General features: G+C 41.5%; 1 protein-coding gene across 2 annotated transcripts in view; it reads left to right on the top strand.

Moving 5' to 3' along the window:
• LOC106602987 (neurexin-2) overlaps positions 1-26625 on the top strand; it is a 326762-nt gene that overhangs the window by 29562 nt on the left and 270575 nt on the right. The gene's annotated exons all lie outside the window — the stretch shown is intronic.

Below are 26625 nucleotides of genomic sequence, written 5' to 3'. Positions count from 1 at the left end.
TTTGTTCTAAATGTTCCATAGCCATACTGGCTCGCAACATTCTTATCCCATGCTTGCTTGCTAGCTAGCTAGCTAACTAACTACGGGTAACTTAGTCACGTCAAACAGTGCAGCTGGAATAAAAACATTTTATTTTTGTTGAAGCTGTTTTCTTGAGACATTTATTTGGATACATCCATAATAATGAGCTGATGAGGTGTGATTCCGCCTGGAATAGAAAATGTGCTCTCTCCTCAGGACACTGTTGTTCAGAGGAGCTACCTAACAACACAACCACTTCAAACTGAAGCTGGAAAGACTATAAGGACACAAAGCGAGACCCAGATGCAGACAGATGGTTTGAGTCTTTTGATATTTATTAATCAATCCAAAAGGGGTAGGCAAGAGAGTGGTCGTGGACAGGCAAAATGTCAAAACCAGATTAGAGTCCAGGAGGTACAGAGTGGCAGACAGGCTCGAGGTCAGGGCAGGCAGAATGGTCAGGCAGGCGGGTATGGAGTCCAGAAAACAGGCAAGGGTCAAAACCGGAGGACTAGCAAAAAGAGAATAAAAGCAGGAGTACGGGAAAACACACTGGTTGACTTGAACATACAAGACGAACTGGCACAGAGAGACAGGAAACACAGGGATAAATACACCAGGGAAAATAAGCAAGACCTGAAGGGGGTGAAGACAATCACAAGGACAGGTGGAACAGATCAGGGTGTGACTTTCTTTGTATATATCCATAAAAATGATGCCAGGTGATTCATGATTTCGAATGGCTGAGAAACGCTGCCTGTCTGTCTCGTCCTGACTCCTGACACGTTCATTACTATGGGACAGCTGGGGATGGAATTTGAATATTGAAACAATGTTGCCAATGTCGGAGAGACAGACAGCAAGGTTTTTACAAATCTCCACTGTTGAAAACGAAATGTTAGTCTAAAAGAAATGTGAGATAATGTTTAATGCTTTTTATAGTCGAAATCAAGTTTATAAATTGTCTGGCTGGGCCGGTGGTAACTTGTGCAATAGACACCGGCTGGAATGCGGTTTTAACTAATCAGCATTTAGGATTAGACCCAGCCGCTGTATAATGTTTACTAAACTTGAAATATAGTAAAAATAAAGAAAAACCCTTGAATGAGTACGTGTTCTAAATCTTTTGACCGGTAGTGTATATAAAGTACCAGTAAAAAGTTTGGACACACCTACTCATTCCATTTTTTTTACTATTTTTTTAAAAACTATTTTCTACATTGTAGAATAATAGTGACGACTTTAAAACTATGAAATAACACATGTGTTACAAGGAGTGGAGAAGGTGAACCCAAGAGCGGGTAACCAAGGTATTTATTGAAAAACAGGGTGAAGATGGGGTGCAGGCCAGGGAAAGCTCAGGCGGGTTGCAGGGAGCCAGGTGCTGTGGCTGGAGCGAGGGGAGTTGGGGCTGGGTAAGCAGGTCCGGAGAGGAATCCAAGGAAGCAGTAGAGTGGGGGGTCCAGGACAGAGTAGCAGGACAGACGAGACGTGGGACTGGAGACAGGGACCAGAGTGAGAGGGGACAGAACTGTAGCGGAAAGGAAAACAGTGTCAGGCAAGGGAAAACAGGCACAACATGAAAACAGGATCCATGCAGGAACAAACAGCTAAAAACGCAGACTGACTGAGCAGAGGTCACGATCTGGCAGCATGGAAATGGCAGGGCTGAGTATTTGTTGAGGTCTTGATTATGGAACAGGTTGCAGCGGGTGAGGATCTGCAATCTCACACACACACACAGAGAAAGAGGGAGCGAGCACTGGGGGAGTGGCGGCAAGTTAGGGAGACAAAGGATGAGTAGTAGAGGGTGTGACAGGCGCAGATGTAACAATATGGAATCATGTAGTAACCAAAAAAGTGTTAAACAAATCAAAATATATTTGAGATTCTTCAAAGTAGCCACCCTTTGCCTTGATGACAGCTTTACACAGAATCTCAAATATAAAATATATTTTGATTTAGCACTTTTTTTTGGGTTACAACATATGTTATTTCATAGTTTTGATGTCTTTACTATTATTCTACAATGTAGAAAATAGTAAAAATAAAGAAAAACCCTTGAATGAGTAGCTGTGTCCAAACTTTTCACTGGTATGCTATACATCGTGAATCGCCGATAAATGTGAAATAATCAAGATAAGATTTTTAGACCATATCGCCCGACCCTGAGGCCCCAGGGAGGGCAAAACGGGACCTGATGATCTCATCCTGCCAGCATCTTGACTTTCCTCATCATGGCCAAGGTTGACTGGTGTAGAGTGTGTGCAGTGAGACCACAGTATCACTTTGCTCTGCTCCCTTAGTGCATGGGGTGTGGTGAGAGGCAGAGATCTCCTCACCCACAGTCATCCTAATGTCATTGGGTCACGTCACAGGTTCTCTGTGTGTCCTAGCAGAGCCCTATAACAGGTGGCCGTGCACCGCCAGATAATTATTCATGAGCCCGTCGCTCACACTCGCCTTACTGCAGGTACTATATGTTTGATCGTCAGCCACCAAATGACTTTGTTTCCGGCTGAGAGAGGGAGAGAGAGGAACGCTTTTTGTTGTTGTTATTTACTCACTGTCGCACACATATGATGCTCATTGCTGCAGCATATTTTCTACTCAGTGTTGCGTCATATATAGCCTTGCTTCTCTCCCACTGCATTTCAGTGTCCATCTCCTGTATGGATAACTGGGATAATGAGGGGGAACTAATGTCACATAGCACCCGAAAACAGCAACCACAGGACCGTAAAGAGCCAACGCATACCCTGGTGCTGACAATACTGTACCTCGTAGGGCATGGAGATGGGACCATGAGGGTGATTCAAAGAGACAAGCACTCCAGCATTTTATTTGTTTATTTGGATCCCCATTAGCTTTTGTAGAAGCATCAGCTTTTTTTCCTGGGGTCCACAAGAAACGCAAATCATGACAAGTAACAAAACACTGAGACACTGATAGACAAGGACAGTAACACAAATGTAAACTACGATATACAAAACAACATTTATACAAACAATACAAACCAAAAATGACGTGTGTTGTTGATGTTTAATGTTTTCATTTTGCTTGAGTAATTGGGAGATTGAAGGGAGTTCCGTAAGATCACGGCTCTGTATAATACTGTGCGTTGCCGTGAATTGGACTTGGGGACTGTGAAGAGACCCCTGGTGGCATGTCTTGTGGGGTATGTATGGGTGTCTGGGCTGAATGTTATTTGATTAAGCAGACCAATATGGAATTTTAATGGCAGTAATATTTATCATGAAAACTAAAAGGAAGTGGTTAATCTCTCGTCAACCCTCAACCAGGAAAGACTGGCATGCATGTTGTTGATGTTAGTTCTGGATGTGCAGTTAAGGGAAAGGCGTGCTGCTCTGCTTTGAGCCGGCTGCAGCTTTGTTAGGTCTTTCTTTGTTGCATGTGAGCATTTTACCGGACAGTAATCAAGATGGGACAGGACCAGAGCCTGAACAACTTGTACAGTTGATTTTTGTGTCAAAGCGCAAAACATATTTTTATAACATGCATACCTCTCCACATCTTCACAACAACTTTGTCAATATGACTTGACCATGATAACTGACCATCCAGTGTTACTTTTAGGAGTTCAGCTTCCCCAACTTGTTCAATGGTCACACCTTTTATGCAGAAGTAGAAATTGAGGTTTAGGTCTTAGAGAATGGTTTGAACCAAACACAATACTTTTTTTAGTTTTAGATGTATTTAAGACCAGTTTATTATTTATCACCCATTCTGATACTGACTGTAACTCCTTTTATTTAGAATTTCAGTGACTTGCTTTGGATGCTGACATGTAGAGTATGGAATCATCCTCATACATAGTCATTCTAGCTTCATGTAAGCAGTGACAAACCGTTTGTAAAAATAGAGACGAGTAACAGCCCAAGGCAACAGCTCAGAGGGACATCGCACTGTACGTATCTGATGTTAGAGAACCTTCCATGGAAGAACACTGTCTGGGTTCTATTGGATAAATATCTCTCCAAACATGTGATGGCATGGTTGGAAAGCAAGTGAGTTTCTTCAATAACAATTTTGATAAATCACATCAAAGGCTGCACTGAAATCTAACAATACAGCTCCAACTATCATCTTATTATCCGTTTATTTATTTTATTTTAACCAATGCCCTTATCTATATGCATGCTCAAAGTCACTTGTTAACTTATACAATTGCATTGTATTTGGTCAAACCCAATTATCTCCATCAATTTACTAAGAACAAGCAGCAAACTGATTGGGTGGCTGTAAGAGCTAGCAAAGTGTGCTTTACAATTTTTTTAGGTAGTGGAGTTACTTTAGCTTCCTTTCACGCCTGTGGACGCACTCCTTTAGGTTTTGGTTAAAGATTTAGCAAGTAGGGGTGGCAATACAGTCTGCTACCATTCTCCATAGTTTCCCCATCAAGGTTGTCTATACTTGATGGCTTATCATTATTGATGGATAACAGTAGTGTGGGAGAGCTGTAAATACTAACTTGACCAAATTCAAAACAGTATTATTAGATCTTTTATACAAAAATACGATGGTTCACTGTTAAGTGGTAATTTCCCTTCTGTTTTTCTACTTTACTAGTGAAATAGCCATTGAAATGATTGGCAATACAGAAAGGAACAATGAACGATGGAGATAAATTGAGTTGGCTGCCCGTGATGTCATTTAAGGTACTCAAGTCTTTTTCCATTCTGTCATTCAGCTTGGTTTGGTTATACGATTTCTTCAAGTTTAATCCCACAATTTCTCAATTCACAGTATGTCAACCAATCAGCTAAGCAACCTGACTTGTTTGCCACCTCTTTTGCATAGTTTCTTTTGAACCATAAAATGATTCAATTTGTCATCAATCCAGAGGGCTTTTATAGTTCTCACAGTTAATTTCTTAATTAACAGCTGCATGCTTATCAACAATTTGGGAAACATCATTTTACAAAAACCTCCCATGTTGCATCTGGATTCACTTCAGACCAACATGCATTGTTCACATCTTCAACAAAAGAGTCCTGAGAAAACAAATGCTGTATGTTCTCTTATAAAATACTTTAGGCCCAACCTTTTGGTTCTTTGACTTTCCTTGCCATGGCCGCTATGTTATGGTCACTTACAGCCTATGGAAACAAACATTGCTTCGGAGCAAAGCTCTGCAGCATGAGTGAAGATATGATCAAATACGAGTGGATGTCACAGATTCAACACTATTGGTATGCACTTAAGTTGGTTGAGTGATAACTTTGGGTCATATTAGAGGCATTAGTCAGTTAGAAGCTTCCTCTTGAGAGGACAGCTAGTTGCTAACCAGTCAATGTTCAGGACCTCTCTGTTAACGTCACACACACACTATCAAGCATTTTGCACACGCTATTAAAATACTGACTGTTGGTGCTTTGGTGGCCTATAGCAGCACCCCAAAAGAAGAGGCTTTAGAACCACAACATTTGACACGAGATCCTCTCTAAGCTTTACAGGAATATGGTTCTGAACATATACAGCAACCATCTGTAGATGGTATATCGTTGTATCATCAAAGGAATTATCTATGTGAGTTTCAGAGATGGACAGTATATTAATGCTATCCAATGTTAGCAAGAATATTTCATTAACCTTATTTCTAAGCCTTCATATATTAATATGGGCTATTCTTAGGTCTTTCCTGGGTAGCTGATCGGCGATAGACATAATATGGGAAAGAAACATTGTTTAGGTAAGAGTCAGTTAATCAGGCACTTGTTAGTGTATGTGTGTGATGTGGGGCTGACGCTACTGACCTGGAAGCCTGGCTCTCTCACTCGTCCCAGGCTTTTGGGAGGGAGGCTGAACAATGAGCTTGTCATAGTGGATGTAAGAAATGTCCCCTCGCTCTCTCTGGCAGCTTTCATGGCGCACAGCTTTAGAGAAGTCCTCGTTGAAGAAGATGTTGATTCCTCTCAAGTTCTTGGCTCGCTCCAGAACTGCCATCTTGTTCTTGAACCTTAGGAACTTGACCAGTATTGCCCTGGGTCTGTCACCTGGGCCGGTTCCAGGTTTTCCTGCCCTGTGGGCGTGGCTCCACCTCAATCTTCCTTTGATCCATCTGCAGCTTTTCGGTGATCATTTTTCACACTTTTTTCCCTCAGACTCTGTCCAGGTCTCATGTGGAGACTCCTCAATGTTATTCCTCCTTCCTCTAGATCAAGGGTGGGCAATTCCAGTCCTCGAGGGCCTGACTGGTGTCACAGTTTTGCCCCAGCTTTTCCCCAGCTCCAGCTAACACACCTGACTCCAATAATCACCTAATCATGATCTTCAGTTAGAATCCAATTTGATTTATTAGCTGTTTGCTAGGGATGGAGAAGGCGTGACAACAATCAGGCCCTCGAGGACTGGAGTTTCCCACCCCTGCTCTAGATAGTGTGCTTTCCCAGTCATCTGTAAATAATAATTCACAGACAGTGCTGATGTCACCTCACGTCGACTTAGTTTGTTGTAATCTTGCTGCATGTCTCTTCCAGGACATCCACTTCTCCCTAGGAGAAATGCAAACTGTTCTAAAGTTATTGGACCTCTCTGGTCAGATCGTCCATTCTTTTGTTAGGTGAGTCACCAGTATTTGGACAAAGCTCTTGAAGCTATTTTACTGTTTCGGTAACAATTGCTTTGAGACACATTTTTGTTGATTTAAAAAAAAGGATTACCCACCTGTGATCATTAAACGCTGTCCTCTCCATTACGCCAATCTTCTTTAACCTTGGTGGCATGATGGTAGAAACGTAGGCTAATGCTGGTAGTCTAGCAATTCCAGGCAGCACAGCTCGCAAGGCCGATGGAAACTGCAACAAACAGCAGGGTTTTAAACAGCCACAAGCCCGGGACAATCTGTTCTCCCAGCCAGGGCTAACCGCATTGCAAATTAATTTTCACACATTTATAATGCCTTGAAGTATTCACACCCCTTGACTTATTGCACATATTGTTGTGTTACAGCCTGAATTCAAAACGGATTAAATAGATACTTTTCCCTCACCTATCTACATACGCTACCCCATAATGACAAAGTGAAAACATGTTTTTAGCATCTTTTGCTAATTTATTGAAAATTAAATACAGAAATATCTCATTTACACAAGTATTTACACCCCTGAGTCAATACTTTATAGAAGCACCTTTGGCGGTGATTACAGCTGTGAGTCTTTCTGGGTAAGTCTCTAAGATCTTGGCACGCTTGGATTGTACAATATTTTCCACAAAAATTATTCAAGCTCTGTCAAGTTGATTTGTTGATCACTGCTAGACAGCCATTGTCAAGTCTTGAGAAATATTTTCATAGTAGGCCACTCAGGAACATTCAATGGCATCTTGTTAAGCAACTCCAGTGTAGATTTGGCCTTGTGTTTTAGGTTATGGCCCTGCTGAAAAGTGAATTTGTCTCCCAGCGTTGGAAAGCAGAACCAGGTTTTCTTCTAAGATTTTGGCTGTGCTTAGCTCTATTCTGTTTCATTTTATCAACAACAACAAAAACCTCCCTAGTCCTTGCCAATGACAATAATACTCATAACATGATGCAGCCAGCACCATGCTTGAAAGTATGAAGAGTGGTACTCAGTGATGTGTTGGATTTGCCCTTAACATAACGCTTTGTATTCAGGACAAATGTTAATTTCTTTGCCACATTTTTTGCAGTATTACTTTAGTGCCTTGTTGTAAAAACAGGATGCATATTTTGTAATATTTTCATTCTATACAGGCTTCCATCTTTTCACTCTGTCATTTAGGTTAGTATTAAGGAGTAACTACAATGTTGTTGATCCATCATCAGTTTTCCCATATCACAACCATTAAACTCTGGAACTGTTTTTTAAAATCACCATTGGCCACATGGTGAAATCCCTGAGCAGTTTCCTTCCTCTCCGGGAACTGAGTTGGGAAGGACGCCTGTATCTTTGCAGAGACTGCGTGAAAGTGATACACCATCCAAAGTATAATTAATAACTTCACCATGCTCAAACGGATATTTAACGTCTTCTTGTTTTATTTTTACCCATCTACCAATAGGTGCCCTTCTTTGAGGCATTGTAAAACCTCCGTGGTCTTTGTGGTTGAATCTGTGTTTGGAATTCACGGCTTGACTGAGGGACCTTACAGTATGTGTGGGATACAGAGATGAGGTAGCCATAAAAAAAATCCTGTTAAACATTATTATTGCACACAGAGTGAGTCCATGCAACTTGTTAAGCGCATTTTTACTCCTGAACTTACTTAGGCTTGCCATAACAAAGGGGTTGAATACTTATTGACTCAAGACATTTCAGCTTTTAATTATTTATTAATTTGTACAATTGTCAAAAAATATAATTACACTTTGACATTATGGGGTATTGTGTGTGTATAGGCCAGTGACACAATCTCAATTTAATCCATTTAAAATTGAGGCTGTAACACAAACAATTTTGAAAAATGTCTTCAAGCATTGTAGATGGCTCTCTTTACATGCAAAAGCAGTATGACTAAAATGTATTTTGTAGTCACCACCACAACATTTCAGACTCGGAGGACCAACAACCTCCACATACAGACCAACAAACCAAAGGGTGAACACATTCTGTCTGCACTAGCTTTGGGGCGTAATAGAATCCTGGGGCCTCATTTATTAACTATGATTAAATGACTAAACTGTGATTAAATTCTGGTGTATGTGGAGATTCTAGGATTTGTATGCTCAACAAATTAAGATTTATCGTACTGTTGCACTCAACATACACTCATGTTTTCATTGACAAATCAGTGCCATACTACATTTGTGCGCTCGTGAAAGAGCGTTACAACATGCCTGTAAAACGCCCTCCAATTCACCTTGTTTGTTAACAAAAACACCCTCATTTGCTGAATTATTTCACTTGGTAATGTTGGAACTGGGCCATGACAGTTTCTAAAAGAAAGCACAATGGCACATTTGATCACATTTCTATAGAGGTGTGGTCAGAATTATTTAATATTAGAATGTTTTAATAAGCATTGACCTTTTTTCAAACAACAAATGCATGTAGCATATAGCATGCCAAACACTGGTGTAGTGCTAAATAATATTGAACAATCTACATTTGATAAATCTGACTCCATTTGATATTATAGTTAGACCATGTTTATCAAGTTTTATGCGTTTAGCTGACTAAGATCAGGAAAGCTATCTACGTATGCTCTGACTCTTTGTTAGCTGGCTAGCTTGCTAAATGTACTAACGATTAGCATTAGTGGCGAACAAGATTTATTTTAGACCAACTTGCTAAGAAACGATAAACTAGCAGACCGTAGTTTACAGACATTAAGATACACAAACTGATAACGTAATTATAGAATGCTTGTGGAAAGCAGTATGTCACCAACATCTTGTTGCATCTATCTGACCATGCAGACTGCAGAGTGAATGGCAAGAAAGTATTTGACTCGTGCTCTCTCCTTGAGTGACCGGGGGCAGGGCTTGTGGCTTGGTGTGGGAAGCGGCGGCATGCAGCAGGAGAATAGAGAAAGACTACTCATCTAGAAAACAGAGTAATCTATAAAAACGGATATTAAACAGAGTTGCCTATCACATTTATCAAACCAAACTTTGAATGGATGTTAAGATGGCTCTGAAGAGGATGGGTGACCGTTTTACATGCCTGTAGCCAATTGTGCTATATTTTTTTGTTGTTGCATTGTTTAACTTATTTTTTAACTTATTTTGTACATAATGTTGCTGCTACCGTCTCTTATGACTGAAAATAACTTCTGAACATCAGAACTGGGATTACTCATCACGAAGTCCGACGAGAAAGATATACTGGTCTCCCGGGAACAGGCCCAGATCCACGTCATTTGCGTGAAGAAAAGAGGACGCAGATCGGGCTGCCTTTTGAGAATCCGAAGGCGAGCGAGTAAACTCCCACTTCCATCAATTCTACTTGCTAACATGCAATAATTGGAAAATGTAATTTATGAACTACAATTATCCTACCATTATCCTATGTTTCACCGAGAAGTGGCTGAATGACGACAAGGATAATATAGAACTGGAGGGATTTTCAATGCACCGGCAGAACAGAGACGCTGGTAAGACGATGGTGGGGGTGTGTGTCTTTTTGTCAATAACAGCTGGTGCCCGATGTCTAATATTAAAGAAGCCTTGAGGTATTGCTTACCTGAGGTAGAATACCTTATGATAAGCTGTAGACCACACTATCTATCAAGAGTTCTCATCTATATTATTTGTAGTCATCTATTTACCACCACAGACCGATGCTGGCGCTAAGGCTGCACACAACCAACTCTGTAAGGCCATAAGCAAACAAGAAAATGCTCACCCAGAAGCGGCGCTCCTAGTGGCTGGGAACTTTAATGCAGGCAAACTTAAATCAGTTTGACCAAATTTTTACCAGCATGTCACATGTGCAACAAGAGGAAATAAACTCTAGACCACCTTTACTCCACACACAGAGATGCATACAAAGCTCTCCCCCACCCTCCATTTGGCAAATCTGACCATAATTCTATCCTCCTGATTCCTGCTTACAAGAAAAAACTAAAGCAGGAAGTACCAGTGACTCGCTCAATACGGAAGTGGTCAGATGACACAGATGCTACGCTACTGGACTGTTTTGCTAGCACAGACTGGAATATGTTCCGGGATTCATCCATTGGCATTGAGGAGTATACCACCTCAGTCATCGGCTTCATCAATAAGTGCATCGACAACATCGTCCCATAGTGACCATACGTACATATCCCAACCAGAAGCCATGGATTACAGGCAACATCTGCATCGAGCTAAAGGCTAGAGCTGCTACTTTCAAGGAGCAGGACACTAATCCAGACACCTAATAAGAAATCCCGCTATGCCCTCAGACGAACCATCAAACAAGCAAAGCATCAATACAGGATTAAGATTGAATCCTATTACAACGGCTCTGACGCTCGTCGGATGTGGCAGGGCTTGAAAACTATTACGGACTACAAAGGGATACCCAGACACAAGCTGCAATATTGACGCGACCCTACCAGATGAGCAAAATGTATTTTAATGCTCGCTTCAAAGCAATAGTAATAGTTTTCAGTGTTGCGTGCCTCGAAGCGAGCATAAAAGGCATTTAGAGCACAAGAGCACCAGAAGCATGCACGAGAGCACCAGCTGTTCTGGATGACTGTGTGATAATGCTCTCGGTAGCCGATGTGAGCAAGACCTTTAAACAGGTCAACATTCACAAAGCCGCAGGGCCAGGTGGATTACCAGGACGTGTACTCAAACATGCGCGGACCAACTGGCAAGTGTCTTCACTGACATTTTCAACCTCTCCCTGTCCGAGTCTGTAATAACTACATGTTTCAAGCAGACCACCGTAGTCCCTGTGCCCAAGGAACCGAAGGTAACCTGCCTAAAGGATTACCGCCCCGTAGCACTCACGTCAGTAACCATGAAGTGCTTTGAAAGGTTGGTCATTGCTCACATCAACAGCATCCTCCCAGATACCTTAGACCCACTCCAATTCGCATACCGACCCAACAGATCCACAGATGACGCATTCTCAATCGCACTCCACACTGCCCTTTTCCACCTCGACTAAAGGAACACCGATGTGAGAATGCTATTCATTGACTACAGCTCAGCGTTCAACACCATAGTGCCCTCAAAGCTCCTCACTAAGCTAAGGACCCTGGGACTAAACACCTCCCTCTGCAACTGGATCCTGAACTTCCTGACGGGCCGCCCCCAGGTGGTAAGGGTAGGCAACAACACGTCTGCCACGCTGATCCTCAACACTGGGGCCCATCAGGGGTGTGTACTTAGTCCCCTCCTGTATTCCCTGTTCGCCCATGACTTTGTGGCCAAGCACGACTCCAACACCATCATTAAGTTTGCTGACGACACAACAGTGGTAGGCCTGATCACCGACAACAATGAGACAGCCTATAGGGAGGAGGTCAGAGAACTGGCAGTGTGGTGCCAGGACAACTTCTCCCTCAATGTGAGCAAGACAAATGAGCTGATCGTGGACTACAAGAAAAGGCGGGCCGAACAGGCCCCCATTAACATCAATGGGGTTGTAGTGGAACGAGTCGAGAGTTTCAAGTTCCTTGGTGTCCACATCACCAACAAACTATCATGGTCCAAACACACCAAGGCAGTCATGAAGAGGGCACGACAAAACCTTTTCCCCCTCAGGAGACTGAAAAGATTTGGCATGGGTCCCCAGATCCTCAAAAAGTTCTACAGCTGCACCATTGAGAGCATCCTGACCTGTTGCATCACCGCCTGGTATGGCAACTGCTCGGCATCTGACCGTAAGGCGCTACAGAGGGTAGTGTGTACGGCCCAGTACATCCCTGGGGCCAAGCTTCCTGCAATCTAGAACCTATATATTAGGCGGTGTCAGAGGAAAGCCCATAAAATTGTCAGAGATTCCAGTCACCCAAGTCATAGACTGTTTTCTCTGCTACTGCACTGCAAGCTGTACCGAAGCGCCAAGTCTTGGACCAAAAGGCTCCTTAATAGCTTCTACCCCCAAGCTATAAGACTGCTGAACAATTAATCAAATGGCCACCGGACTATTACATTGACTCCCCCCCATTTTGTTTTGTATACAGCTGCTACTCGCTGTTTATTATTAGGGGTGGCAGGTAGCCTAGTGGTTAGAGCGTTGGTCCAGTAACCGAAAGGTTGTTAGATCGAATCCCCAAGCTGACAAGTTAAAAATCTGTCGTTCTGCCCCTGAACAATGCAATTAACCCACTGTTCCTAGGCAGTCATTGTAAATAAGAATTTGTTCTTAACTGACTTGCGTAGTTAAATTTTATATTTGGTCAATATTTTCTTAACTTCTTGAACTACACTGTTGGTTAAGGGCTTGTAAGTATGCATTTCACGGTAAGGTCTACACTTGTTGTATTCGGCGAATGTGACAAATAAAGTCAACTCTAACCGATCCATGCTTCAATACCGGTGTATATAGTAAAATACAGTATACCGCCCAGCCCTATTTGAATGTGTGACTCTTTCAAACCAAAACCAACCGCCATTGCCCATTCAAACGATACCAAGTCACATTAACCTGATCACCCAGGCACAATCTCCACAGGATGTCACAGCATCCAAAGGCTTGTGTGGGGGATGAAACCATTGCAGATAAGGCAGAATTCCTAAAGACAATAATAGGTAGAGTTCACCCTGTACACATTACCAAGTTACTACTGGCCCTTAAATCATTGTCTTTTCTGTTTTCCTGGCCATTTGCCATGCAGCTCCAGGTGACAGAGAGCACATAGTTTAGGGCCAAGCCTACACTGGCAGCGCATTCTGTAAGATTGAACAGACAATCAAACAATTTAAAAGTAAATGCTACAGCCCATACTATGCAAGAGATGAGAAGTTGTTCAATATTTTGTTTATCAATAGATGATTGTGTTTCTATCTCCTGCCTTGGAATAGGCTCTGAAATGAAATAGGCTATGATGTCCCGCTCCTAATCCTATCACACAGCAATACTGTAGACTATCTATACTGTGAAATAATGTTTAAATAGGCTACCGGTCTATTTACTATTGAATGAGAGATGGTTTAATGGTTAGCCTAGGGCTGGGCGGTATACCGTATTTTACTATATAGCGGTATTTATGCACGGACCGGTTTGGGTTTTTACCTTACCTTCTATAACGGTTTGTTAAATGTGATGCGCTGTGTGTAACGTCCATTTTTATAGTTTACTCCGCTACTTGAGTCATCCCTCTCCGCTCTCTCCATGCCGCTTTCCACACAGACCTAGTCCCACCCCCTGTCACTCAAGGAGCGCATTTGTTGTTGCTTGACCAGGAGACACTTGCGTTCAGTCTGCATGGTCAATGCAGCACATGCAACAATGTTGATGACAACGATGTTGTTTCCACTTTGATCTTAATATAAATCCACAAGCGTTCTATAAATACAATATTAGTTTGTGTTTCTTACATCTGCAAACAGCTAGTTTGTATTTTCTTAGCAAGTTAAGCTACATTGTGTTAGCCACTAATGCTAATCACTAGCTAATAAAAGTACTGAGTACTGGTGGAGGCCTAAATCAGCATGTTGTTTGTGCAACAGTATCTTCTAAATCAAATAGGACTAGGCGAAGCATGTATATGTTGGCTATATGAATAAAGATTTAATGTAGCCGAAGATTATAGGGTCCCCTAGGAAACACTGAACATCACTTTGGTTCCTACCCTGTCGCAATAACTTGTCCATGGCATTTTCATTCGTTGTCATGTCAAACAACACTATTCAAAGTGCCCACTATCCTTTATATTCTAACTACAGAATTATAATAAACATTATATTTCCATGATTCCAAAAGTTCACCCAAGTGTTTTCATCTAAATCGCAATTGCAACATTTGGTTAAAAATAAGGCCTAGTATTTTTGCACGTATCGTGGCAGTGTGGAAATGATCTCAAATGAGTGCAGGAAATGCAGAAATGGATGGAAATGCAGTAATTTATTTTAGGTTGAAGTTTAATTGAACAGTATCAAACAATCAGAATGGAGAAAGACTCACCCTAGGGCCACGCACTACTGATAAAGGGAATTTAGAACTTTTATTAATCAAAAACATAAAATACTGTCGTACCGTCAATTTTGAAAAATACCATATATGCTATTTTGGCCATATCGCCCAGCCCTATGGTAGCCTAATCTGTTGTGTAGCCGAATAAACCTGTCATGTCAGAAAAGGAGAGACATATTCTGCAATATGATTATAGTTTAGGCCTATATAATAAAAATTATATAAACATTCTGCGTGCTGCTATGCGATCTCCTTACCCACGGCAAATGCATCCGTTTCATCATTAGGCCTATGTTTTAGCATTTTTATTAGACTACCATTAACCCAAAATAACAATATTTGCTTGCACTACAATTCTTTAACCGCTAGAAGTTGTGCGTATCGCATGGTCTGTGCTGTTTGTGGAAATATGTACACTTTCCTGTCATATTCAAAATAGATCAATTCCAACCTCTGCGGGGAAAATAGCAAACCTAAGGTTTAGTCTTTTTTTTTTGTGCACACACACCTTTTGTTAAGAGGCCCCAGGTTATTCCAGCTAGCTTCTAGCCTATGTCCTAGAGCCTCCTTTGCCACTCCACGTCTGATTTTAGTGGCTCGTTTTGAAGCCGTGTGATCCCTTCTTACATGTGCAACGTCGCTATTAATTATGGCCCGCTCAACTCCTCTGGGACACCTCACGGCTCTTGGTCTTTCCAATCAAATGCCATTACTCAGTGTCACCATCTCTCACTTTCCCTGTGCATGTGCTAGATCTACTGACACTTCATACTCTTTTGTACTTGTCCCCTGGTGAGTGTGTGCGTGCGTGCACAAATTGCAAACACTGTACATGCATCTCTTTGTGTGTCCATTCGTTCAGTAATTTAATGATGTAGGAACATTGTGCATCTTAGAGATGTGCAATCATTTGATTTGTTTCAGGAACATTGAAATTGTATCTTGCTACTTATGAAACGTGTAGGTCCTGTAATATACAGTGGGGTCTGGAATTATTGAATCCCTTGATAAAGATGAGCAAAATAGACTGAATAAAATAAATGATACAAATGTTGATCTGTATTGTATGCAAAGAAATATTTTTATTTTATACTAGTACATTTTAATTAACAAATTTAAAAAAATCTAGCCTGCGCGCGTAGATTCCAACAGCCTGCGCGCGTAGATTCCAACAGCCTGCGCGCGTAGATTCCAACAGCCTGCGCGCGTAGATTCCAAGATGGCGGACTGAACACAGCGGTGCAGATTGCCTTAAACGTAATATTCAAAAGTTAGACTATTATATTAGCACTTCATATACTCTTGGGTTATAACATTCAGTCTGGATAACAAAACAAATCATAAGGCTTGAGAAATGTATCGACAAATTAAGAAAACAAGTAACACTTAAACATGACGGAGAGTAAACAAGGAAAATCAATCAATAAAAGAAAACGCAACTCCTCAACGGAAACAGACGATTTATGCTTTTCACCACCAGGACTGGTAAGGGTGGAAAGTGATCTGTTCAAGTCGATAAATGACAAACTGGGCATACTTGAATTAGTCTGTAAAGGATTGAAGTCGAGCCTCGAAATGATGGACGAAAAAGCTCTGACAATGGAGATGGAAGGAAACAAGCTAAAAGGGACAGTCAATATGATAGAAACGGACGTTAATGAACTTAAAAAGGAGAACATCTTTCTGAGAGAAGCGTTACTTGACATGCAGACTAGATCTATGAGAGAAAATCCAGTGCTTACTGGTATTCAAGAAGGAGAAGTTCCTGAAAGAGTATATGAGCGCCCAATCGTTTCCAAAGTTGCTTTCTTTAAGGATAAAGTAATGGGATAAAAACCTAGGTAAAATACTCGCTGGCACGAAAATAGGCATGACTGATCAGTTCACGGGGGAGATTGGGTGAAGATCTTTGCGCCGTTCTGCAATCTTCAAGGACAATAGATTAAAAGGGAAGCGTATAGGTCTCGTAGTTCATAAACTGTATATTGACAACCAAATGTTCAGAGACACAGACTACTCAATGGCTATTCTAAAAATGAGTTCTCATAGAAGAGTCAAGTAATGGAACACCAAATAAACTCAGGAAAAAAGAAACGTCCTCACTGTCAACTGCGTTTATTTTCAGCAAACTTAACGTGTGTAAATATTTGTATGAACATAGGATTAAACAACTGAGGCATAAACTGAACAAGTTCCACAGACATGTAACTAACAGAAATTGAATAATGTGTCCCTGAACAAAGGGGAGTCAAAGTCAAAAGTAACAGTCAGTATCTGGTGTGGCCACCAGCTGCATTAAGTACTGCAGTGCATCTCCTCCTCATGGACTGCACCAGATTTGCCAGTTCTTGCTGTAAGATGTTACCCCACTCTTCCACCAAGGCACCTTCCCGGACATTTCTGGGGGGAATGGCCCTAGCCCTCACCCTCCGATCCAACACGTCCCAGACATACTCAATGGGATTGAGATCCGGGCTCTTCGCTGGCCATGGCAGAACACTGACATTCCTGTCTTGCAGGACATCACGCACAGAACGAGCAGTATGGCTGGTGGCATTGTCATGCTGGAGGGTCATGTCAGGATGAGCCTGCAGGAAGGGTACCACATGAGGGAGGAGGATGTCTTCCCTGTAACGCACAGCGTTGATTGCCTGCAATGACAACAAGCTCAGTCCGATGATGCTGTGACACACCGCCCCAGACCATGACGGATCCTCCACCTCCAAATCGATCCCGCTCCAGAGTACAGGCCTCGGTGTAGCGCTCATTCTTCGACGATAAACACGAATCCGACCATCACCCCTGGTGAGACAAAACCGCGACTCGTCAGTGAAGAGCACTTTTTACCAGTCCTGTCTGGTCCAGCAACGGTGGGTTTGTGCCCATAGAGGCAACGTTGTTGCCGGTGATGTCTGGTGAGGACCTGCCTTACCACAGGCCTACAAGCCCTCAGTCCAGCCTCTGTCAGCCTATTGCGCACAGTCTGAGCACTGATGGAGGGACTGTTTCATGGGCTTACTGTACAGTTGCCTATATGCAGCCAAAACAGAAAGAGGAATGTGGATGGAGACCTACTAGAGCAGCACAGCGCCCTCAAGATTATGAGCCTGCCTGGCAGGGTTGGTCCTACAAAGCTAGAGCCCCCTGATGGGAGAGCATAATATACAAGGAAATTCTCAAAGCTGCTAATGAGAACCTTGACGACCTTGTACTTAGCCAGTGGGGATTCCCCACCCAGGTAGTGGCAGTACTGGCTGCAGTAACCCATGGGGAGGGGGTCACACTCGGACAATCAGAGAGGGGGCATATTATTGTGACCCTGGTGGCACAAAATATTCAAAGGTCTGACGCACAGAGATGCTTGGGGAAATGGTCACAATGGCGGACAGGTATGTGTTTCAGGGGAAGGGGGTGTATCTGATCTCCATCACCTAGGACTTGACATTGGTTAATAAACTCTCCCCATTTTTGCCAATTACTCAATCTTGCATGCTTTCTCAAACAGCTGAAACCAGGAATAGGGAGTAACGGATTACAAAAAAACAGTAACAGTAATCCATTATGTTACCAGCAAAAATATTGTAGTCAGATTACAGATACTTTTTAAAAACGAGATGATTACTTCGAGGATTACTTTTAAATTCAGAAAGGATGTTTGCGCAAACAAATCTTTGGCACTCTGTTTTCTCAATGACATTCAAATCAGCATTGAAAAAAGGCACAAGTTTAAGTTTGTTCCACCTGAGCGAGTCTGACCACAAGTCAGAGACCACTATGACGACACACCAAATGTCTTTGATGGATCGCAGGAAAATAGCAGGAAAAGGCGTTTTTAGGCTACAGTCCAAGCTATGTCTTCCAATTGTGCGATTTCTATCGGCATCCAAAGATTACCCAACTTGAATAAACGCTTGGATGTAAGGATGACAGCAGTGGTGTTGTTTACGGCGATAAGGACATCACTTATTATTGATATCTACATAGCACATTGATGTGAATCACACCGCTGCTCTCTCATTTAGCTATTTGCGCCTTACGGATTGTGGTTGTTGTGGATGGCTGTTCACAAATCTAAATGTGTATTTGAACCCAATAATGGTTGAATTCAAGAAGTTTATTCTGCCTATCAATCATTGTTTTGGAAACCAGTGGACAGTCAGTGAAAAATGCGTTTTTGTAACAGCTGCATAGTGTGGATCCCAGTCTATGGAATAAAAGTGGGGCTTTTATTGATCAATCTAATTCATGCTGAACAAAAAAAAATCCATAGTCATAATGGACACATGTTCAAATGTGCACAATTTTGATAGACTTAAAGGGGCAATCTGTAGTTCCTACATCCATTTTTGGACTTATAAATGTAATGTAATGTATGTATATGTATGTATGTATGTATGTATGCATGTATGTATGTATGTATGTATGTGTATGTGTATATATATATATATATATATACACAATTTATATCTCCATTGATTCTTGAAGAATATAACTTAAGTTCCTCATGAGCTTAGTTCCTGTCCCACTCCATGAGAACCCAAAATATAAGCTTGTTTATCTCCAATGTTTATAAACCATTGTCAATGTAAACAAACACTATACAGCCTTATAACATGGTTAAAACAATACTTTTTATTTCATGGATGGTCAGTCCTTTCATCCATAGATCTGTCTGTTAATCAAAGAGTTCTCCAGGCCCATCCCTCAGCTTGTTAACAAAACAGAGGCGCTGCGGCCGTTTTGTTGTTGTTTAATCTGTGGATCTGCCCTTTTAAACAGCTGCATATTATCAAGATATCAAAGTGTCACCAACAAAAAGGTAAACAATAGGCCTATAGCAAATGCAGCATATGGCATTCATTTTTTACATGTAAATAGCACTTTTCAGTAGTGCTCTTCCATGAGCGCAGCATTTATTTTTCGACTCAAATCAATGAGACCAATCAGTCCTCCATGACAACAAAATCATAAACACCACAGTAGGGCTGGCTAATAAGTCCTTAGTTTTGGGGTCATGCTCTGGTAAAACTATTTTGCTAATCTATACTTCCATATTTCCAAGTCCTATTTTTGAAGATAAAGGGGGATAACATGTTTTATAATGACTGGAATTTTGATAGACTTTGGTTTTTAATTTCAATTACAGTGGCTTGCAGAAGTATTCACCCAGCAAGGTATTTTTTCTATTTTGTTGCCTTACAACCTGGAATTAAAATAGATTTTTTGGGGGTTTGTATCATTTGATTTACACAACATGCCTACCACTTTGAAGATGCAAAATATTTTTTATTATGAAACAAACAAGAAATAAGACAAAAAAACAGAACTTCAGCATGCATAACTATTCACCCCCCTAAAGTCAATACTTTGTAGAGCCAGCTTTTGCAGCAATTACAGCTGCAAGTCTCTTGGGGTATGTCTCCATAAGCTTGGCACATCCAGCCACCAGGATTGTTGCCCATTCTTCAAGGCAAAACTGCTCCAGCTCCTTCAAGTTGGATGGGTTCTGCCGTGTACAGCAATCTTTAAATCATACCACAGATTCTCAATTGGATTGAGGTCTGGGCTTTGACTAGGCCATTCCAAGACATTTAAATGTTTCCCCTTAAACCACACAAGTGTTGCTTTAGCAGTATGCTTAGGGTCATTGTCCTGCTGGAAGGTGAACCACCGTCCCAGTCTCAAATCTCTGGAAGACTGAAACAGGTTTCCCTCAAGAATCTCTCTGTATTTCGCACCATCCATCATTCTTTCAATTCTGACCAGTTTCCCAGTCCCTGCCGATGAAGAACATCCCCACAGCATGATGCTGCCACCACAATGCTTCACTGTAGGGATGTGATGAAAGGTGTTGGGTTTGCGCCAGACATAGCGTTTTCCTTGATGGCCAAAAAGCTCAATTTTAGTCTCATCTGACCAGAGTACCTTCTTCCATATGTTTGGCGAGTCTCCCACATGCCTTTTGGCAAACAGCAAATGTGTTTGCTTAATTCTTTCTTAAACAATGTCTTTTTTTCTGGTCACTCTTCCGTAAATCCCAGCTCTGTGGAGTGTACGGCTTAAAGTGGTCCTATGGACAGATACTCCAATTTCCGGCGGTGGAGTTTTGCAGCTCCTTTAAGGGTCTCTTTGTTGCCTCTGATTTAATGCCCTCCTTGCCTGGTCTGTGAGTTTTGGTGGGCGGCCCTCTCTTGGCAGGTTTGTTGTGGTGCCATATTCTTTCCATTTTTTTATAACGGATTTAATGGTGCTCTGTGGGATGTTCAAAGTTTTTATAACCCAACCCTGATCTGTACTTCTCCACAACTTTGTCCCTGACCTGTTTGGAGAGCTCCTTGGTCTTCAGGGTGCCGCTTGCTTGGTGGTGCCGCTTGCTTAGTGGTGTTGCAGACTCTGAGGCATTCAGAACAGGTGTGTGTATATATACTGAGATCATGTGACAGATCATGTGACACTTAGATTGCACACAGGTGGACTTTGTGACTTCTGATTAAATACAGGTGGACTTTATTTAACTAATTATGTGACTTCTGAAGGTAATTGGTTGCACCAGATCTTATTTAGGGGCTTCATAGAAAAGGGAGTGAATACATATGCACGCACCACATTTCCATTTTGGGGAATTTTTTGAAACAAGTAATTTTTTTTATTTTTTTTCACTTCACCAATTTGGACTATTTTGTGTATGTCCATTACATGAAATTCAAATAAAGATCAATTTAAATTACAGGTTGTAATGCACCAAAATAGGAAAACCGCCTATTTTGGTGCATTACAACGTATATGTAGTAGAATGCGACGGGTTAGAAGAAGCTACATAACCAACCCATAAAGTAAAATGTAACATCCATATATGGCAGCTATGTGAACTTTAACATTGCAGGATAAATCAATAGATGTCGTTCAATTGGTAACATACATTTTTGTCTTCTTCTAATGCCTCTTAAGGGGAAAGTAATTTAAAAGTAACAGAATGTAATCAGATTACGTTACTGAGTTTGGGGTCATCCAAAAGTTACGTTAGTGATTTACAATTTTGGACAGGTAACGGATTACATTTAGAAAGTGACCTACCCAACCCTGGCTGTAACTATATATACATTCGTAAATCAAGTCCTTTCTTGAGTTGGGCTCTGGGATGTAACAACCGTTGAGCATCTGAGTTTATGGTTGATTGTGAGGGAAAGGGGTTGAGTGTCTGTGTGTGTATCCCACATCTGTTGCTAGGCGGTAAGGATGTTAGGGACAATATAGGATGAATCACAATAATTGTTTGCTAAAATAATAATTGTTTGACAAAAATGTAATGCAATGGCAATCCTGGTTATAGGTAACAATCCTTTTGTATGAACTGTCGACTCAGTTGTTAATGATGGAAATTAAGAGACAAGATTTTTGAATATACAGTACCAGTCAAAAGTTTGGACACCTACTCATTCCAGGGTTTTTCTTTATTTTTCTTATTTTCTACGTTGTAGTATAATAGTATAGACATCAAAACTATGAAATAACACATAGAATCATGTGGTAAACAAACAGTTCAAAATATATTTTAGACTCTTCAAAGTAGCCACCCTTTGCCTTGATGACAGCTTTACACACTCTTGGCATTCTCTCAACCAGCTTCACCTGGAATGCTTTACCTACAGTCTTGAAGGAGTTTCCACATATGCTGAGCACTTCTTGGCTGCTTTTCCTTCACTCTGTCGTCCAACTCATCCCAAACCATCTCAATTTGGTTGAGGTCGGGTGATTGGGGAGGCCAGGTCACCTGATGCAGCACTCCATCACTCTCATTCTTGGTCAAATAGCCCTTACATAGCCTGGAGGTGTGTTGGGTCATTGTCCTGTTGAAAAACAAATGATAGTCCCAGTAAGAGCAAACCAGATGGGATGGTGTATTGCTGTGGTAGCCATGCTGGTTAAGTGTGCCTTGAATTCTAAATAAATCACCGACAGCGCCACTAGCAAAGCACCATCACACCTCCTCCTCCATGCTTCACGGTGGGAACCACACATGCGGAGATCATCCGTTCACCTACTGCGCATCTCACAAAGACATGGCGGTTGGAACCAAAAATCTAATTCGACCATGAAGGCCTTATTCATGCAGTCTCCTCTGAACTTGATGTTGAGATGTGTCTGTTACTTGAACTCGGTGAAGCAACCTACTACCTTTGAGGGTTTAGAGCTTGAGGTAGTCACCTCATACAAGTACTTGGGAGTATGGCTAGACAGTACACTGTCCTTCTCTCAGCACATATCAAAGCTGCAGGCTAAAGTTAAATCTAAACTTGGTTTCCTCTATCGTAATCGGTCCTATTTTACCCCAGCTTCTAAACTAACCCTGATTCAGATTATCATCCTACCCATGCTAGATTATGGAGACGTAATTTGTAGATCGGCAGGTAAGGGTGCTCTCGAGCAGCTAGATGTTCTTTACCATTCGGCCATCAGATTTGCCATCAATGCTCCTTATAGGATATAGCATCACACTCTATACTCTTGTGTAAACTGGTCATCTCTGTATACCAGTCGCAAGACCCACTGGTTGATGCTTATTTATAAAACCCTCTTAGGCCTCACTCCCCCCTATCTGAGATATCTACTGCAGCCCCCATCCTCCATATACAACACCCGTTCCGCCAGTCACATTCTGTTTTAGGTCCCCAATGCGCACACATCCCTGGGTCGCTCATCTTTCCAGTTCGCTGCAGTGAGTGACTGGAACGAGCTGCAACAAACACTCAAACTGGACAGTTTTATCTCAATCTCTTCGTTCAAAGACTCAATCATGGACACTCTTACTGACAGTTGTGGCTGCTTTGCATAATGTATTGTTGTCTCTACCTTCTTCCCCTTTGTGCTGTTGTCTGTGCCCAATAATGTTTGTACCCTGTTTTGTGCTGCTGCCATGTTGTGTTGCTACCGTGCTGTGTTGTCCTGTTGCTGCCATGCTATGTTGTATTAGGTCTCTCTTTGTGTAGTGTTGTCTCTCTTGTCGTGATGTGTGTTTTGTCCTATATTTTTATTTATTACATTTTTATTTTTAATCCCCATGTCCCCGCAGGAGGCCTTCTGCCTTTTGGTAGGCTGTCATTGTAAATACTAATTTGTTCTTAACTGACTTGCCTAGTTAAATTAAAGTTAAATAAAAAATAATTTAAAAAATAAGCATTTATTTGGGCTGCAATTTCTGAGGCTGGTAACTCTAATGAACGTATTCTCTGTAGCAGAGGTAACTCTGGGTCTTTCTATCCTGTGGCAGTCCTCATGAGTGCCAGTTTCATCATAGTGCTTGATGGTTTTTGCGCTTGCACTTGAAGAAACTTTTTCCGCATTGACTTACCTTCATGTCTTAAAATAATGATAGACTGTCGTTTCTCTTTGCTTATTTGAGCTGTTCTTGCCATATTGTGGACTTGGTATTTTACCAAATAGGGCTATCTTCTGTATTCCCCCCTACCTTGTCACAACACAACTGATTGGCTTAAACACATTAAGATGGAAAGAAATTCCACAAATTTGAACTTTTAATAAGGCACACCTGTTAATTGAAATGCATTCCAGGTGACTACCTCATGAAGCTGGTTGAGAAAATGCCAAGAGTGTTGAAAGCTTTCATCAAGGCAAAACGTGGCTATTTGATGAATCTCAAATATTAAATATATTTTGATTTGGATAACACTTTTTTGTTTACTACATGATTCCATATGTGTTATTTCACAGTTTTGATGTCTTCATTATTATTCTACAATGTAGAAAATAGTCAAAATAAAGAAACTCTTGAATGAGTAGGTGTTCTAAAACTTTTGACCTGTGTGTGTGTGTGTGTGTGTGTGTGTGTGTGTATGTATGTTGTTGAAGTATACACAGTTGAAGATACAGTTGAAGTTGGAAGTTTACATACACCTTAGCCAAATACATTTAAACTTCGTTTTTCACAATTCCTGACATTTTAATCCTAGTAACATTCCCTGTCTTAGGTCAGTTAGGATCACCACTTTATTTTAAGAATGTGAAATGTCAGAATATTAGTAGAGAGAAGGACTTATTTCAGCTTTTATTTCTTTCATCACATTCCCAGTGGGTCAGAAGTTTACATACACTCAATTAGTATTTGGTAGCATTGCCTTTTAAATTGTTTAACTTGGGTCAAACATTTCGAGTAGCCTTCCACAAGCGTGAATTTTGGTCCATTCCTCCTGACAGAGCTTGTATAACTGAGTCAGGTTTGTAGGCCTCCTTGCTCGCGCACACTTTTTCAGTTCTGCCCACACATTTTCTATAGGATTGGGGTCACGGCTTTGTGATGGCCACTCCAATACCTTGACTTTGTTGTCCTTAAGCCATTTTGCCACAACGTTGGAAGTATGCTTGGGGTCATTGTCCATTTGGAAGACCCATTTGCGACCAAGCTTTAACTTCCTGACTGATGTCTTGAGATGTTGCTTCAATATATCCACATAATTTTCCTACCTCATGATGCCATCTATTTTGTGAAGTGCACCAGTCCCTCCTGCAGCAAAGCACCCCCACAACATGATGCTGCCACCCCCGTGCTTGACGGTTGGGATGGTGTTCTTCAGCTTGCAAGCCTCTCCCTTTTTCCTCCAAACATAACGATGGTCATTATGGCCAAACAGTTCTATTTTTGTTTCATCAGACCAGAGGACATTTCTCCAAAAAGTACGATCTTTGTCCCCATGTGCAGTTGGAAACCGTAGTCTGGCTTTTTTATGGCGGTTTTTGGAGCTCCGGCTTCTTCCTTGCTGAGCGGCCTTTCAGGTTATGTCGATATAGGACTTGTTTAACTGTGGATATAGATACTTTTGTACCTGTTTCCTCCAGCATCTTCACAAGGTCCTTTTCTGTTGTTCTGGGATTGATTTGCACTTTTCGCACCAAATTCCGTTAGAGATTAACGTATCTCCTTCCTGAGTGGTATGACAGCTGCATAGTCCCATGGTATTTATACTTGCGTACTATTGTTTGTACAGATGAACGTGGTACCCTCAGGCGTTTGCAAAGTGCTCCCAAGGATGAAGCTACCCCCTATAAAAAAAGTGAATAATATATATATTTTTTTCATTTAGAAAGATACGGATCAAAATTATTTGCACCCCTGTTTTCAGTACTCCCGCACCCTCCCCATTGCGAGGATAACGACACAGAGCCTTTTTCTAAAACGTTTTATGAGATTGGAGAACACGTTGGGAGAGATCTTGGATTATTCCTCCATACAGAATCTTTCCAGATCCTTGATATCCTTCATCTGCTCTTATGGACGGCCCTCTTCATTTCAAACCACAGGTTTTCAATGGGGTTCAAGTCCGGAGACTGAGATGGCCATTGCAAAATGTTGATTTTGTGGTTATACAAAATGTCTTCCTTTAAGCAAATGTATTAGTATAAAATAATTGTAAATTTTTTTGGAGCATACAATATAGGTCAGTATTGGTATTTATTTATTTGATACACTATTTTCTCATCTTTATCAAGGGATCCAATAATTCTGGACCCCACTGTATCTACGTATTACAGCCTGGCACATAATAGCTGACCTTGGCTTTTTACCCAAGAGACAGAGCCGGAATGCCCTTTAGCTTGCTCTAATTTGCCTAATGCTGAGTATGACTCCCTAACCACAAATCTATTAACAGACCTTTCCTCACATCTGTTCCTCCCAACTACTGTATATCTTTCTGTGAAACATGAATTGCTGAATTAAGATGATTCACTGTTATACAATACTGTCCACTCCTAAAGTGCTATACCATTATGAATCTTTGTTTGCTAATTTATTTGGTGTGTGTGTGTGTGTGTGTGTGTGTGTGTTCAGTGGCGGGCTGCCTGTTCCACTGTGTGGGTGCATCTCTTTATGGCAGGCTCAGTGGAGGTGCTCCCCAGGGCCCCCTCCACCCGTTTCATCTCTCTGGCCCAGAGAGAGGCAGAGGGAAGTGCAGGGAGACACGGAGGGAAAACAGAGTATAGGAAGAGAGGCTGCTGCAGTGCACAGTGCTGACAGAGGCTGGGTCAGATGGCCTGC

The sequence above is a fragment of the Salmo salar genome, chromosome 04, assembly GCF_965601325.2.
Source record: "Salmo salar chromosome 04, fSalSal1, whole genome shotgun sequence".
NCBI classification, from domain to species: Eukaryota; Metazoa; Chordata; class Actinopteri; order Salmoniformes; family Salmonidae; genus Salmo; species Salmo salar.
The sequence above is the reverse complement of the archived record's forward strand: the minus strand, read 5'-3'. Positions and strand labels throughout refer to the sequence as shown.